This window comes from Poecilia reticulata, linkage group LG11 (genome assembly GCF_000633615.1).
Source record: "Poecilia reticulata strain Guanapo linkage group LG11, Guppy_female_1.0+MT, whole genome shotgun sequence".
NCBI lineage: Eukaryota > Metazoa > Chordata > Actinopteri > Cyprinodontiformes > Poeciliidae > Poecilia > Poecilia reticulata.
The window spans coordinates 2488982-2507223 of NC_024341.1; the positions used below are offsets into that span (position 1 = coordinate 2488982).

At 40.2% G+C, this 18242-nt stretch overlaps 2 long non-coding RNA genes across 2 annotated transcripts; both read left to right on the forward strand.

The window, feature by feature from the left end:
* Nucleotides 1–280: 280 nt before the first annotated feature.
* Nucleotides 281–908, forward strand: LOC103471977 (uncharacterized). Its single transcript, XR_534776.1, has 3 exons — nucleotides 281–408; nucleotides 511–602; nucleotides 867–908. It is a non-coding gene; the product is annotated as an uncharacterized LOC103471977 (long non-coding RNA).
* Nucleotides 909–12108: 11200 nt separating this feature from the next.
* LOC103471978 (uncharacterized) lies at nucleotides 12109–12998 on the forward strand. The gene is made up of 3 exons (XR_534777.2): nucleotides 12109–12256; nucleotides 12402–12493; nucleotides 12899–12998. It is a non-coding gene; the product is annotated as an uncharacterized LOC103471978 (long non-coding RNA).
* Nucleotides 12999–18242: the final 5244 nt, after the last annotated feature.

The window sequence follows — 18242 nt, forward strand, 5'->3', positions numbered from 1 at the left end:
AAAATGAAATAAAATAATAAAAAATAAAAAAAACAACAAAAAGTTGATATTCAGACCCAGCAGAAAGGGGACAGTGAGGACACGGGTATTAATATTTCATGAGGTCAGGCAGTTTTCTTTGTGTAATCAAAGGCACTCTTCATTTGATGCAGCCTCGTGGAAAAACTCCGGCGTCTTTGCATCTTAATTAGTGTGCGAGGCTAACATGCGGCTGCTGCTCTGGGAGCCGATGACGATCCCCGGCACAAAGAGAGACGCCCTTGGACAGTCAGGGGGCTTCAGAGGCCCTCAGAGGTAGAGACTTAACGAGCGGATGGATTATTCATTCACATAATTCATTTATCTATTGATCAAACAATAAAAGACGAGGATTCATGGAGTTTAGACCTGAAAGTGAAGCGGGGAAAGGTTTGCAACACTCCAATTGTTCCAGCAGCGATTCATCCTGAGCGGCTAATTGAAACATTCTGAATGTCAAATGAGTTTCTTATCTGGAAAACTTTCTCCCAGCAGGTTGATGGATGGTATTTCTGCTCTCTGGGAGCATAACTGCCCTGAATATTAGTCCCATGTCCCGAGGAAAAGGGGGGAAAGGAGGTCAGGTAGTTTATTTAGCCCATCGCCGGTAATGCAACAGTATTACATTCCATTTGCATTCCAATTTATGTACAAATCCACTGCCTGTTCAATGGGCCTTAGTGAGATAGATGCACAGGTTTATAGTAAACAGGGGACATCATTATGCAAATGAGGGGAATATTACACGGAGGAGTCATAAAAACATCTGCGATGTGTGCGGTGGGTGGTGGAGTCTTGAGAAAGCAAGGTACCAAACTGTTCATTGCCTTCCATAAATGTCATTATAGGCAGATTAGACAGAGCAGCGCAGCGGGGTGAGCGAAGCGGCGCCTGGCAGACGGAGACGGCCAGCGCTGGAGTCCGCTGCATGGCGGCGGCGGCGGCGGCATGTGCTGAAGGTGTACACGGCTTTTAATAACCAGATTTACTAAGCGCAAAATGTCTATAATTGGTTTTAAATGTGTGTTAATTGGCATTTGTAGAAATAGAAATAGAGTGACATGTAGAAAAGTCTGACATTTTGAGATTAATCTCAGAAAATTTCTACCAAAAAATGTTTCTAAATATTCTGAGATTTTCTTATTTTGGCATAAATGTCCTCCTGCTGTTAATTTTTCTACCTACCGTGACCCTCAGTACTCCATAGGAGAACGTGAGCACTGCTCTAGTTTGTACTTGGAGAGGAACGAGTCCATAAAGGTTCATAGTTAAATCCCACAGCTGGAGTTAACGATGGGAGCTCAAGCAGCTGTCGGCTCAAAGTTCGAGTCCCAACGGAGCTCCAACACACACACACACACACACACACATATCTTACAGGAAGTCATTCTGCACTAAATAGCATGTAATAATTCAACCTGAATGAGAACACTATACATATAACCTTCTTAATCCTTTTAGCATCCTACAGCGCCACAGTTCATGAAATTATTTCCCATTACTGCAGCTGTTCTTTGTGTCTCATATAAAGCTCTCAGGCTCAGTGGTTCTGTTTACCTAAAACTATGTTTGTTTCTGTTTCCTGTCTTCACATCCCTCCACCAGTCGATTGCCACCTATCATAGAAGACTTCTTACTGACAGGGTAACTGAGACATGTGAGTTGATTGGAGTCACACCTGTGGATGTATCTGAAGGTCTCACCTGGAACTCATTTCTTTAATATGATGGGAAAGTCAGTAGAAATCAGCCCAGATACCAGGAAGAGAATCGGGAGCTGATTCTTCCTTTGGATGTACGTTCATTCTTGTTCATCTGTTCAAACGATTATACCAAGTATCGACGGGATGGGAATGTCCAACCATCATGGCGCTCAGGAAGAAGACGGATTCTGGTCCAAAATCTGTAAATCAACCACAGATCAAAAAACAAAGACCTCAGGAAGATGCTGCTGAAGCCGGTAAGACAGATTCACCATCCACAGTAACACATGACCTATCAACATGGACTGAAAGGTCAGTCAGTGAGGAGGAAGCCATGACTGCAAAAGAAACAAAAAAGCCTGATTGCAGTTTGCAGATACACACAGGGGCCAAGATCTTCACTTCAGGAGACATGTCCTGTGTTCTGATGAAACTAAAGTGGAACTGTTTGGACATTATGACCGTTACATTTGGAGAAAAATGCTTGCACAGTCATAATGGTGATGGTGGTGGCAGCAGCATGCTGCTGCAGGAGGAACCGGTGCGCTCCACAAAATAAACATCATGAGGAAGAAACATGTAAAAATGCTGAAGCAACGTCTGAAGCCAGGAAGTTAAAGCTCACGTCCAAATGTATCTTCAGATGAATAATAATAATTCAAACTGCAAGAGAAGTTTGATCTCGTTTAACTTCAGACAGTGTAAAAAAATAAAAATAAAAAAAAACGTGTGTACGTGTCATTTTATTCAATGTATGTAAACTTCTGGTTTCAGTTGTAAATCATTCTGCTTACTCTTCACTGAAGGCCTCATAAAAACTTCCAATAAAACCCTTCTTAAGTATCGCTGTAACATGACAAAATGTGAACAAATTTAAAGGATGAACATTTTAAATAACAGATTTTTTTTTTTTTTTCAATCTACCATGTCACTGTTTCTCCTGAGGTTCATCTTTCTGGTCACAGCTGAACTGGTTTCTATTAGTTACTATATTAGCTCACCTTGTCTGTGTCGTCTCCAGAGGCGGAGCAAAGGGGCCCGAGGCCCTGCCGGCTCCGGTATGATGGACGGCTCCCAGGGGCCGCCTCTGTCTGGTGATGGATGGACTGGCTTCTGTTAATGGCCTATTGTTTTTAAGGCTTTCGCCTGTAGTAACTTATAGCGCCGTAAAAGCCTTTCTCTTTTTTTTTTTTTTTTGCAGCAGCCCTATCAATTTTTCACACCACCAAAAAGTTTATGGTGAGAATATAAAAAGGCGAACCGGGAGACAGCCTGCCTGGTGATTTAAAGTCAAACGTGTCGCTAGAGAGCCTGCAGAGTGAAGTAGGAGGCACTGCAGAGCCGCCCGCGCCATATGCTGCATGTCATGTATTAGCATAACGTACAGCCTGCCGCTGGAGAACGGACATTCTGTTTATCATGAGCCAAGAGCCTCGCTGATAAAACATCTGCGCCGATGGCGGCTCGAGATAACTCAGCTGACTTTACATTCAGGGAGCGCAGCGCGCGCTTTTCGCTCTCCCAGGAGCTCCACCTGTGCGGTGTGTCACGAGCCTTAAACCGCAGCTTGTTCATTAACCTCCCAGACGGGGCAGGAGGCGCAGCGGGCGGCCGAGTCCGTCCTTTCCAGATGACACCATGACACTTCTTCACGTGTTTAGTGTCGACTGTTTTCCCCACGCGGGGGGAACCCCGTTACGTCCCCAGGAGACCGTTCCGTTCTTCTCCGGAAGGCCTTTCCTGCAACGTTTGCGGACCATAGATATGTTCATTATCACACACAGCTTCACACACAGACTGAAAACTGCCAATATTTCAGCATAGAAGAAGCATCTGATTATTAAAGTTAAGTATAAGTGTTTTAGGGCCATCGTACACAGAATAAAAAGTAATGAATTTTGGATTTTTTTTAAAAACTGAAATTTTGAGATTAGTCTCAAAATTAATCTAGAAATTTTCTAAAATAAAAAATATTGAGATTTAGGAGCTTCAGAAGTCAAAAATCTTTGACTTTTGAAACTCAGAAAATTTATGAAATTTGAAAATGTTCCAATTTTGGAGCTTGGAAATCTAGATTTATCAAGATTTATCTCACAATTTTAGAGTTACTTCTAGCAATAGTTTTGATAGCTACTGCCAAGTCACCAAATTATCTAGAAGGAATCACAGACTAAGGATATAAACAATCAGGAGAACCATAATTCCTCACAGACACTACATCTTTATTTCTTCTGTAAATTACCAGATCTGAGAAGATAAATATCTACATTATGTTCCAAAGACAGACTAATTTGCCTTTCACTGACACATGCTGAGTGGTGAAAAACCATCCTGCCTTCTCATGTAAAGGTGACCGGATTACACAACACATGAAAAATGAATTTGATCCAGACGCAGTGAGTTTTTATTTTTCCTGAGTCTTGTAGCAGTTTCTTAGAGGACAGAAGTGACAAAATATAACACATAAATCCTCTCAGTGAGCAAATCACTCCAAAACTCTGGAGACAGTATTTGGTAAGTCTTTGCCTGGTTCTGAACGAGTGCTGGAGGTAAACATCCCATATCTAACCCAACACACACAGCCTTGAGTATAAATGTTAGCACTGAAGACAAAGTTCCATTAAAATGTCAGCACTTTTTTTTTACTTACTTAGAAAGTAACTTAAACCCAGAACCAGCGACACTCTGAGAGCTTGTTGGACATACCAGCAGGTCCCTGAGGTCATGTAACTAAAACCTGCTGGTTTTGTCGCCAATGAAGCTGAAAACTAAAGACGGCAGCAGCTTCTCAGTAGCAGCAGCATGAACAGCTCGGCCATAAAGCAGTTCAGTTTCATGGCTTGATGATGAGTTCAGCGTCCAAAGGAATTACACATTTTTGGAGAGGAAAGTGTCCATAAAATGGAGGACAATAGGAAATACAGAGAGATGGAAGGGTAATAAAAATATTGACTAAAAGTGATTTTATTTAGCCAGAAAGACCCTATTTGGAGGAAAACGCCTGGGAATATCATCCTATTTTCATTGTAACTACAGTTTTGAGGAGCATTTTCTTTTTTCAAAAGGTCTTTTAATTCTGCAAAATAATGTCAAAATCCATTTTACTTCTTTCCAGCAAAGACACTTTAGACCCATCTTCAGTTCCAAAGTCAAATTTCTCTTAAGTCATATTTGATATATAGAAATTTTATAACCACTGAAAATGACTTATTATGCTGTAAAATAGCACCATATGCCTGGAAAGCACATATTGCTGCCCCTTTAAAATGATCCTGTGGCCTTTTAACAGAGGTTTGCTAATTCTATTTATTTCATGGTTCACAGGAAAACTAAAAACTTTGTGTCTTTTTACACAGGATATGTTTTTATATGGTTTCTTCCTTATATAGAAACAGTGATTTTTTTCTGCGAAGCCACTTTTCCAGCCTGAAAGTGACAGTTTATCACCCTCCATGTCAGTTTGATGTGTCAATTATCATTCTGGGTTTTCCACCGATGAAGATGCAAATGCAGCCGTACAGATTAACACTTTGCATAGCGTCACATCACACTTACACAGAGCAAGTTCAGAGTGCATGACAAATGACAGCATTTACTTTCCACGTTTCGTTTCACCACAAACGAAGAACAGGAGCTATGAGGTAAAAAGCTAAAACATAGAAGAAAACCGAGTTACCAAATCATCACCAGAATCATAACCAGAAACAAACAGTGAAGGAGGAATTCACAAGCCACTGCAACTTCCACAGTTTTTAGCAACAGTTTTGGATCAACTAGTTTTACTCTTTCTGCTCTGTGGGATCTACCAGAACAGGTGTGGATCCAAACAGCTAATTATACCACCACATGCGCCGGCTTCGACTTTCAACCTTAAACCTGCCAAACTGACTCCAAAAAAACAAGAAGACATGAAGTAAAAAAATCATATTTCTGACAGAAATCCAAATCGAAACTCTAAACTACTCATCTAAAGCACAACATACTGCTACTGTGTCGTGTTTGGATTGGCTGGTAGTTTACGCTAAAAGCCAGTGATTGTTTACACAAAATTCCGAGGTTTTAGATGAAGCAGGGATACTTGGGCATGTTGGCTGAATAACTGGCTTCAGAACGGTTGCCCATTTTTCACATTCCTGATTAAAACCTTCAAACCGGGGAAGAAATGACATAAATTTGCACTTCATGGAGGTGGATCACAACCAAGTTGTTAATTAAAGAACCAGGAACAAGAGATTACAGAGAACTACATCTGAATTCAAACATTCTGCTTATTATTGTCATGAAGCGGTGTGGTTGGTGGTGGTGAGAATGACGCTGAGACCCAGGTAAGATAAGAGGATGAATATGATGGATTTAATGATAATAATGCTCAGTAACAGTCCAGGACAGGCAGCACGGCAGGAAACGAGCACACAGCTAAATGTCGGTAGCAACTGAGTCGAAGGAACGAACACAAACCAGGACTTAGCAGTTCTACTGGAGCGTGACGACAAACTTAGACAAGGATCCGACGAAGAACACAGACAACAGGTGAGACTAAATACACATGGGGTAATCAAGGGAAACGAGACACACCTGGGAGACAATCAACGGGGAAGACGAAGAAACAGGACTCACAGGGAACAGGATCACACAGAAAAACTCAAAAATAAACACACAGGAACACGGATCATGACAATTATCTAATCAAAGATATAAAACATTCCAAATCTGTGCATAAATTTATGGCGGATGCTCATGAAGAGTATTCTTTACAACAACAGAGAGTCTTCAGTCAGAGGCTTCTTTAGGGTTTGTGTAATGCAGACTGCTACAGGAGCTTCCTCTTGCCTTCAGCCGTCAGCCTGAACAATAAGTCATAATATTAAAACTTCATTCAGTTAATTTTCTAACTTCGTTCATGCAGTGTTATAACTTTACTCTTGTAATTTTACAAACAAAATTGTTGGGTAAGTAGGCATGCAGGAGGCCTGGAGGACTCCTGCACACAGACATGGAAGGTTCTGCAGACGTTTTAATTTGTGTTCAGGAAGATGAAACTAAAAGGTTTGTAACTGTGTGTACAGTGTTACTTTTGTTTGCTTCTGCTGCAAAGCTGGAGACGTGGTGACGAATAAATAAGCATAACTGTGCAGAGTGAGAGCTGAGGCATCTGGACACGTTAGCACAAAGTTACTACATGTGTTTGCTGTTATAACACCACAAACTGTCTGGAAGTCGCAAACTACAGTTAATGCAGAAGAAAAAAGAAACACTCACTTCCTCATGATAATTGGACTCACATTTACCTTTCATATTCCTTCAGATAAATCTTTATCTAAAGCTCACAGATGTAGCCCGAGTGTATTTGCATATGCAAACATTCACCCAAGCAAATCATGTTTGATGTAATTAGGCATTCTTCCAGTTTAATCAGGTTACCCGAGCAACTGCACAACACGCATCTTCTCTCTTCTTTACTGTTTCAAAGAAACTTCACTTTTATCCAAAAAAAAAAAAAACACATCAAGCAGTGTTTCTGCCTTCCTCTTGTTTTGTGTTTTTATCTGCGTCTCTTCTCAGACCGGCGACGCCGCGACGCGTCACCTCTTCCTCCTCTACCCCACAAGTCACCAGGCAGGATTTACTTGACTTATCCATGGAGGATTTGCATAAATCAGAGCTGGAAACGGATCCCTAAAGAGGGAGGATGGCAGGCATCATGGACTCTAAACCAACAGAAAATCCAACAATCAGTTATTGTGCTTTACAATAGCAGAGAACAAGGGCAGCGCTGTGGAGAGATGGCGTCAGTGTGGCGGGGATCATCTCCTGTGACCACAGGGGCAGCTGGATTAGCTGCTGCTGTGTTTTCACACTGAAGTATGGATACATGTGAATGATGCTCATCGCTTTAGGACTGTGGAAGTACCGCTGGTCTCACACCATCCACTCCTGATCAATACGAGCTCTGCAGGTTTCAGTGAGCAGCTAGGCTAGCTGACACCTACACACCAAGAAGATATTAGAGTTCTGTATCCGCCTCTGCTTCACTCTGCTCGTTTAACATTCATAAAAACATTTTTAACGTGTAGCGGATGAGAACAAAATGGCTTTTGAGAGCTGAAGTGTCAGTTTGGAGTCGATATGAAACAGATGGACTTTTTCACAGAACTGCAAACTTTCAGCAGCCTGAACTCGACCCGACCCGACCCGTCAGCACCATCACCGGCTGCGTTTACACTGACAGAAACATTGCTCAAAATGGAATTACGAAAAGAAATTTGCTTAATGGCAACAAGGCAAATTTGAAAAAAAGAAAACTTTTTACTGTTTTTCAGTAAAAGGTTTTAGCGCTAGGATGAGGTGGTTTTTCAGCCTTATTAAAATAGATGTATTTCACAAAACTGCAATGGAAACACTTTTTGCTTCACTGGAGTCACATGATCAATAGCTGGATGTTACTACTGACAGAAAAGGTGAAGAAGACAGGAAGTGATAGGATGATGGCTTGGCGACTTTTTAGAGATTGATCACAGCTACTTGTGCCTTGCAGCATCTTGGAGAAATTCTAGTCCTGGACTTTACAGAAGAGCGAAGGATTCAACACGCTGGACTGACACAACTTTTTATGAACTGTGATGCTGTGAGAGCTCTGCTAGAGCCAGCTGGACACTGTCCAAAAAAACATAAATATCATCATCCTACTACTTTGTGTTGTCTTTTCATTGTTTCTCTCAGTAGTAACATCCAGCTGTTGATCATGCAACTCATGATGGGTTTTATAAAAATACATCTATTTCAATACGGCTGAAAACCCACCTCATCCTAGCACAAAAACATGTTTATTTTTTCAAAATAGTTTCCATCCATCCATCCATCCATCCATTCATCCATCCATCCATCCATCCATCCATCCATCCATCCATCCATCCATCCATCCATCCATCCATCCATTTTCTAACACCCTTGTCCCTGATGGGGTCAGCAGGGGTGCTGGTTCCAGCTGGACACTTTCCAGTGAACGTTTCGGGCAAGAGGCAGGGTCGCCCTGGACACGTCGCCAGTCTGTCGCAGCAAAATAATTTCCATTATGCAAATTTATTTTCATAATTTCAATTTGTGCAATTCCATGTTTGATGGAAACGTAGCTGGAGACAGGAGGAAGAGACAGTTGTTTTGAGGAACAAAACAACTGTTGTCTCAGTTGTTTGAATTCCTTCCAGAAGCATTTCCAACACTTGTTTTCCACATAATTGCGGTATTTTTAGAGTACGGTATCTGTGACAGCAAGTTTTAAACATAAATTTTATACCATTTGGAATCAGGCTGGAACATGGCAAAATGTGGGAAAAGTGATGCAGTCTGAGAGCAAAGCGCTCTGCTAGGAACTCATGGACCAATCAGATCTCTGATGGATGATGGAGTTTTGCTGCAGCGTTTTGGATCAGCTGAAGGCTTTTAACTCCATTTTCTGACCTTCCTGATAGTAAAGTGTTACAGTAACAAGTGCATGGACAAGTTTTTCAGTCCTACTTAAAACCTTTACTTAGCATTATATGTTAAGCATATCTGTATTCTTTAAAAGTGTCACTTGACACCAACATTGGTAAACTCAGAACAAAGAAACATCAGGGAACCATGACGATAAAACAGACATAACACTTCTCTAGTGTTTCTCTAGCGTGACAGTGTCTGTCTGCCTTTACAAAGCTGACATATGTCAAACACTGACATATCTCAGAGGAGTCTTACACGCTCAGTTTTCTTTTTTAGTTTGAATGCTCAGCCACCTGCTGCTTTTAATATTACAGTATCACTTTGCTCCATTAAAGGTTCGGTAAGCTGTGTAATAGCATTTTCACATCTGAGAGGATCATCATTATCATTCACTCCATCCTGGCTTCCTCTCAGTCATGGTCTGTGCTTCTGCTGGTCCACGTTTAATAGCCTTAATGGCCGTCTCCTGAATCTCTGCTGCCCCGGCTGCAAACCTGCGTCTGTTCTTCTTCGATATTCAGGGTATTTCTGGAACATTGACCATTAAGGTGGTTAAGATGACTTCAACAAGCTGCTTTAACAGCATGGCTTTCTTTCTTAAGGGGAAAAAAAAAGTATCAAAGCCAATCTGGGTAAATGTGAAAAAGTATCTGCCTCCTGAATCCCCTGTCGCCAAAGGTAGCACAACAGCAGCGATGAAGAGTTTTCAGCGTAGTGTCGTGCTCCATCATCTTAGGCTGCTTTCACACCTAATAGTCCGGTAGACTCGGGTCGATTTGGGACCAAAGTTGTGACATTTGTTCCATTTTCAGCTGCTGTTTTTCTCTGCACTGTGTCAAACAAAATCAACACTTTAAAATAACCTGTTCCCCTTCTCACCTGTGGTGGCGCTGCAAAAAAGAACCACTGAAGGAAACAACATGAAAACCCCTGAAGAAGAAACTAAGAGCAAATCCCTTCTTCACAAAATAAAAAAAAATGGGAACTCAGTTACACAAACTTTGTCAAAGATTGCTAGAGTGAATGTACCTGCTGAGGGTAAAATGTGTGTTTTAGGTTTTTTTCCAGAGAACTGTGTTTTTAGCTCCAGACAGTTAAAACTAATTGACTTTGGACTCCTGCAGGCCAGGAGATAAATATCTCCACACTCGAAAAAAATGGACATACTGTCAAACCACATGTGGGTGAAGGAAATGACATCATGTTTGGCTCTGGAGTGACTCACTTATATTGTCAGAGGAAAGGGAGTGAATTTTAAAGAAACATGGTCACCGTTGTCCGACTTTCTGAAACACTAGAGGAAATTAACAGAACAGTGCAGATTGCTGAGTCTTTTTGTGCTTTTTTATTCTTTGTTTCTCTGTTTTTGTTTTCTGATATACGTACTGTTGAGTTGCTTTTTTTTGCTGTTGTTCCTTTATTATTTATATTTGTTTACTTTGGGGACTAAGTTGTTTAATGTGATTCTTAAGTCAAATGTATCACTGCTGCTTGGTTATGTTATAAAATTCAATAAATATAACGTGGAAAATAAAATGTAAACAAAAATGGAGCAGCGTCAGATTTTAGCTGCTGTAGGATTTGTCTTGTCTCTGGTCATTTCTCCTGCTAGAGCTAATAGAAACACCAGAATTGTGATTGTATTTTCTCAAAATTAGCAGAATATAGACAAAAATACAATAGTAACAGAAACATAACTAATATTAAGAAATTAATTACTTAAACAATCTCTTGTACTTTACAAGTAACTTTTTGTATCTTGCTAAAAAGTTACTTGTAAAGTTATTTTTGTCTTATTTCAAGTCAACTAAGACATTTTCACTAGAAACTCGACAAAAACGCTTGGTAAAATTTTGTGTTTTAGCAGTGAAAATTAAACATTTAATTTGGACTTCAAAAACTTATGGTGAATTACAGATATTTTGTGATCTAATTAAGGATGCAATTATATTTTTTTAATAAAAGACTCATATAAAAGCTGCCCTTTGTATTTACTTAAACAATCCAAGTCTTTCAGTTTGTTAAATGTCTTCTGACATTAAACACAAGTGAACATTAGGAGTTCAAAAACTCTTCTAACCTGAACAGGAATGAACGGAGCAAACAGAGGCGCATTTATTGTCTGCCTGGAGACGTTTCAATTAAGATGATGTCAGGATAGTAATAACTCATTCTAAAAGTGTTTAGTGAGGCAATTCACACCAGAAATCTCCTTTTTTGTAGTTTCAATGTGCATCCCTTTGATAGAATTCCTATTCTATCAAACAAACCAAATGCCGGCGTATAAGACACGAACATGAACTCTGTGTAATATCTGATTTCTAATGAGGGTTTGGAACTTTGGCTTTATGCAACTGAACAATGAAATAAAAACTTCTTTTCTGACCTTTGAGCTACCAAAAAAATGTTCATCACTCAGCAGTATAACTGCTCAGCAGGGTAAAAATCTGGGTTCAGGTCACAGACTGATGCAAAGCAGACATAAGTTCATTTAAAAAGTCCCATTCCAGTGACTTCATGACATTTTGCAGGAGATCTCGGAGTATTAAAACTCCAGAGGGACAATGTGATGATGTGCTGACAGCAAAAAAAAAAGGCCCAATTTCTAGATGTTAAATTATGAAGTCAATTTTCTTTTAAGTCATCCTTAATATATGTAGCATTTTCATAACAACTAAAGGTAACGTAGGTACTTGATGGTGCAATAACCTGACACTATTGCCCCTTTTCCACAGGCTCTACTTCAGCTGCTCGGCTCGGCTCTGTTTCGGAGTGACCGCTTTTCCACGGCCCTTCACGGCTCTGTAGCAGGGTGCCGCCTCCTGGCGGTGGGGGGGTGTAGCGCCCCGCCACTAGGCGCCACGTGCTGTGCTTCCTTACTGTGCGACCTAACGGGAGTTGTTGTTTTTCTGAGACAAGAGAAGAAGAGAGAGCAGAGCTATTTTTTTTATAGCCTGATTATGATTTTTCTGAGACTTCAAGAAAAAGCGTGGTGGGAGGAATGCTGCAGTGTGGTGAGGAGGAGCTGATCTCCGCCATGCAGCGGGAGGAAAGCAGGTGAGCTAACGATCAAACTACTATAAAACTTGTAATACAGTGCCGAATATACATGTGCTAATTTTATCCAGGGTGTTGGAAATAACTTATAAGTGTCAGAATTGCGTTGGCGCCGCACATTCATAACATTCCGATGTGTTTTCAGATGTTGGTAAACTGCCACCGCAGACCATCTTGGTTCTTCATGCTCCTCTGAGTTGTAGGATGTCTCATCAGTGTCCGTCTTCCGGACTGCTGGTCGGTGTTTACCTTCAGGGTGTCCAGAGACCTTCATCTTTCTGGAGCAGGAATCACATGAAACATCAGCCAATTTTAAAAAATGTGTCTGATGTTCTTACAGAGTTGAAGTGCATCAACAATCTGTTGTTTTTAACTTCTCAATATGTTTAATTATGATTCTGATGTTCAAGTTGTTCCTTTTGATCTGACTGGTTGTAGTTTTAATTAAACCTTCCATGTTTTCACATTTTGGTCACCAAGAACTGATCGGGGGCTTAAAAGTTTAAACTCAGTCTTATTTAGCACTAATTAAGGTTACAGGTTTTGGACACATTTTCTCACTGTCTTACATTGAAGATTCTCCAGGAAGACAGATAAACAATGAGCTTTTCTGTCTCCAACATCATCTTCATGTTCATCCAGGAGGGCCTGCAGCACTCTGCCAATTAAAGGAGCTTTTATCCAAACTATGCAGGGCTGATGGCGTTAGGAGCTGATCTTTCACGCTGCGTCTCAGGAAACACAAGAAGGCTGGTACACACACACATCGAACTCTGGTACACACACCAAACTCTGGTACATACACCAAACTCTGGTACACACACCAAACTCTGGTACACACACCAAACTCTGGTACACACACCAAACTCTGGTACACACACCAAACTCTGGTACACACACCAAACTCTGGTACAGACACCGAACTCTGGTACACACACATCTTGGCTTGTTCAAGCTACCGTCACAAATCTGGATAATTATAATCACGGGGCTTTTAGGTTCAGACGATGCCTGTCTGTCGTACTACAGAGAAATTATTTATGCAGTTTGATTAGTGAGGAGCTTGTCTCTAATGTATTGTCCATTCACTGTAGCTTCCTCTGTTGTTGTTCTGGCCCGTGTCAAAGAAGAACTAAATTACGGAAGCAGTTCCAGAATATTTAACATCTGAGATTTCTAGTGCACTTCCTTTATGTTTCCAAGTAATGACAGTAAATTGCTGACAGCCTCAAAGTTTGGTGGTGACATGCTAATTGTTAAGCTAATTGCGAAGCACAGTCCATGCTCTATCAGGTATTGTTTTGATGATGAATAAAAAAAGGGGTTTGGGGTTTGAGGGAACATTGTGGTTTCAGTTCTACTTCTGGATTTGGCCGTTTTCCTCAAAAAATTCAGACATCACTGTAAAATCTCAAAGGTGGGCGTCGTAGAAAGTAGCCTAAGTTGCAAAAGACTTTATAGTTCCAAAAAAAGGCTTCATAGGAACTTCCTGTATTCTTGTATATTCTATCATCATATACAATCATTTATATATCTCATCCATTTTCCCACATGGAAACAGGGAATGTTCCAAAAAGCGTTTTTTTGTGTGTTTTTTTACTCCTCCAGACCTGTAAGTGGCGCTGGTTCTCTCCGGTCTTACCAAAACTTCTCGCCTTTTTTTGGTCTAGTTCTCTTTCTTCATCGTTCTTCATTAGCCTTTTATTTTCATTCAAGTATTTCAGTGTACAGAGGGTTAGGGTTTAATCAACTTCAGCACAACCTTTAATCCACCACTGCTGTTGTTTTTGTTATTTATGTTTTTGAGGTTATATGCCTGGGCTTTGTGCCTTATAGGGAGCAGTTGGTGCCCACAGCGTAGTATGCGTAAAATTAAAAATTTTACACATTTTCCAGGCATATGGTGCCATTTCATAGCATAATCAATTAACTACATTACCGTCAGTTATTATAAAAATGCTATATATGTAAAATATACCGTTTGACTTCCTAATTTCACACATGAAATAATCAAATCAATACTCCATGTATCCTTTAGATGAAAAAATAACATTATAGGATGATGTAACGCTCTTAGATACATGGTCACACAATATATAGCCAACACTTAACCTAACAGTCATGTTTTTGGGCTGTAGGTTGAAGCCGGAGTCCCCAGAGAGAATCCAGATGTGAACAGGAAGAACCTCCAAACCTGCAGGGACCCCAGGCTGAGACTCAGACCACGACTGACGACTGAAAATATGGAATAAATACTTGATGAAATTAGCAGACGTTTTTAAGTGAACATGTCTATTAAAAACAATTATAATTTTTATAATTTCTTGCTCTTTAGAGAGCAGCACTGACAGTTTAACAAGCTGATTTTAATTAGTTAATTAGCTTGTCAGCGAGCTGCTCTGCAGACATGGTGCTCTGACATCTCACCATACTTTTCACACAGTTCAGCAGTCTTTGTTGTAAAGGGGAGACCAAGAGAATGGCCCAGTAGCTAAGGGCGAAGCACTGCGTTTATGCAGCAGCTGACTCTGGAGCTGAAGCTTTAGCATCTTATTAAAGGATGTTAACCTGAACCAGCAGCATGATGGAACGTTACAGTCTGGCTCTGTGCAGCCATGATCAATACCCACAGCAGAGGGAAACAGTAAACATGTAACCATGTAGACAGAAATGAATGAATAAAATATATAAATCTGTTTAGTTTGTTTAAATATAGAACTAGTTACAATAGACTTCACTTTATGGAGCTTAATGCAAAAAAATATAATTAAAGTTTCATAAAAGGGCAAAACTTTCATGAATATAACAGCAGGTGAAACATTGCGGACTGCTAGGGAGAAGTGCCAACCAGTCCCTAAATTATTGTATCCTAGCAACACAATAAGACTTATGGTGCATTTACACCAACCTTCTTTAATAAAACTGTTTGCTTAGAAAGTCCGGTGTGTTTGGCGAGGTGTGAATGCATCATCAAACTCTGATGCCAACCAAAGAGTGAGCCCTGCTCCGTCCACAAACCTTGGTCTCTGTTCGAGGAAAGTGAACACTGATCTGCTTCGAATGCATATCTAACACGAAGGGGACTGGAGACCTCTCTAAAAGCAGGAACTGGAGTACAGCGCATGGCATTCTGGGTGATTACAACAAAAACAAACGCACCAGTCTAGCATTAGCGGGAGAAATGGCTCACAGTTTGGGTTTTTTTTGCCAAAGACAAGAGAAATTCTCCAACTGCTAAAATCTGACAATACTCCATTTCTATTTCAATTTAATGAAGAAGGAAGTTGCACTTCAGAGGTTTTTGTGTCATTTCCTTCAGTTCTTCTTGGTGCAGCGCCCCCGCAGGCGAGGAGGGGAGCAGGTGTTTCAGAGTGTTTGGTTTGTTTGACGCAGTGCAGGGAGAGAAAGAGAACCATGGCAGCTGAAAATGGAACAAATGTTTTAACTTTTTAACTTTGCCCAATAGACCTGAGTCTACCGGACCATCAGGTGGGTAAAAATCCTTAGAGTCACTAAAAAGTCCATAGACAGGTACAACTGTTCTAATAAATGGCGCTTTTATGACGCTTACACTGCAAAACTAAATCATGATCAGTCAGAGGAAGTGTATAACATTTAAAGATATTTAACTATTAATACCTGAGAGACACGGGGGAAAGCAGCATAAACCACCTTAAAGTAGCTTTGAGGTGTCTCTAGTTTTGCTTGAAAATATTGATAATTATTTTTTGGAGGCTTTTTTTTTCAGCTTGTTTAGAAAGAGTTGTTTGCTTAGGTTTATTTAAGTTTTCATGCACTATAGGAATATGCCAAATATTTTAAATTGCAGCATCCATCAGGAGGGCATCCATGCATGAGCTGGAGCTTCGGCCTCTCCCCCTGCGCTCTAGAACACCAGCAGTTACTAAATTGATTTTCAGCGCAAACACTGACTGACAAAAATGGATGCTCTCCATGCCTGGAATGAAAACAATAAGTGTTTTAATCATGTTGTTCCTTTAGAGCAACAGATAATGTGGTTTTAATTTGAAGCTGACACTGACACTAATGCAAAGTGCAATACTACACTATAAAAATATCATGTAAAGCAAGGCTGTTGTTACTATACTGAAAGAAGACACTGGCTGACTAGCTGAGGTGTGTGGATCACACGGCAGCTGATGTATCAAGGCTAGAACATATATATATATATATATATATATATATATATATATATATATATATATATATATATATATATATATATATATATATATATATATATATATATATATATATGCTTCCTAATTTTGAGAATATCTATGCAAACTTAATTTTAAAAAAAAATAATTTTAATCAAAAAGAAAAAATAAGTGTAATAACTCACAACATCCAAGTTTATTCAAAGAGTCATTGTGGATAGTGATGCTGTGGGCAGGAAAGATCTCCACTTGCAGTCAGTCTTGCAACGAATCTGAAGAGGCCTCTGACTGAAGACTGTTGCTGTATGACGGTCTCATGACTGATTTGGGACTGGAAAGCTAACAGCTCAATATCCAGGAAGCAGAGATGATATTCCACAGAAACATCTCAGTTGTTAGCAGCTCTGCTAATCCACCTCATTTGCTTTTGCCGCTCCTGTCTCGCCTGTTTTGCAGTATTCAGGAAGTTTGTTCCAGATTTTAGGAGCATAGAAGCTGAATGCTGCTTCATGTTTAGTTCTGGGTCTGGGGATGCAGAGCAGAACCAGAACCAGAAGACCTGAGACATCGGTATGCTTGACTATGAAAGCTCAGCTGTCTGCAGACAGTGTGCGGCCCACTGAATACGCACAGTACACCTGAGTATAGGAGCAGTGTCGTGTTTTGCCTCCATGCCCTCGTACGTTTAGCCGATCGCAGTGGAGTGACAGTAGGAAATGAGTAGAGAAGCTCGAGAAGAAATTGCAGATACACGAGTTCTGCTGAACTGTGACTTATAAGTCACAGTTCAGCAGAACTTTGGATACTCAAAACAAACAAACAAAAGTAAAAAAACAAATCAATAATCATTGGCTGATATAAAATGCTTATATCGTGATACATTTTTTCAGCTATATTCCTGAACCCTTGGATGAATAGTGCTCTAGATGGTTCAGTTGAATATTCAATAATAATCTTTTTCATGTTTTTTTTATGCTCCACTGTCACCAAGTTTTTCTCAGACATAACTGATCTCCTGATAGAGAAACTGAAGATAGCAATTTGCAGAAAACATCAGGGGAAATATTTTAGATACTGATTAAAAAATATTCATTAACACGTTATGAGGCTGTGGCGGCTTTGGGGGAGAGGGAGTCGCTTTTTGGGGGGGGGGGCTTGAGACCTGATCTCTTCCCCTCTTTTGCGCAATCTGACAACAGCGACCATACAGCAGGATTAGCATCTCGCTTATTAAAATACTGTTAATGATCCAGGAAGGTTGTAATGCTTTTTTTTTATATACACCTGTGCCTCAGATCACCATAAAAATATTTCTGGAAGCCATAAAATATGACTTTCACCAAGACGTTGCTCCCTTAAGTCTTATGTCATAAACATAAATTGGTTATTTAAACTCTATTACAGTTAAAGATGATAGAAAATATCATCTATAGACTATTCACACTGGTAATTAAAAAAAACTCATTTGAAGTAATTAACAATCTTCCTTGACAAAATTTTATCCAAGAATATCCGTGTCAAAAAAAACAAACCCTACTCTCTGTGCCAGGAGCATCTCTACCCCTGGGAAATTGTTTTAAACCAGATAAATGCTTTGGAGATGCCCGTGAGGGGTAATAAAGACCCCAGGAAACTATACTGGGCCATAGAAATGGTTCCTGTAGTGAAAATGCAGTTAGTCACACAGAGTTGGTTGAATTTGCCCCTGAACAGAGTTGATTTAGCTCAGTGAGGAGCTCTGAATATGCAGCAGGTCTGGACAGGAGCAGCAGGCCGCCGGAGAAACAGATCCATCATATATAACA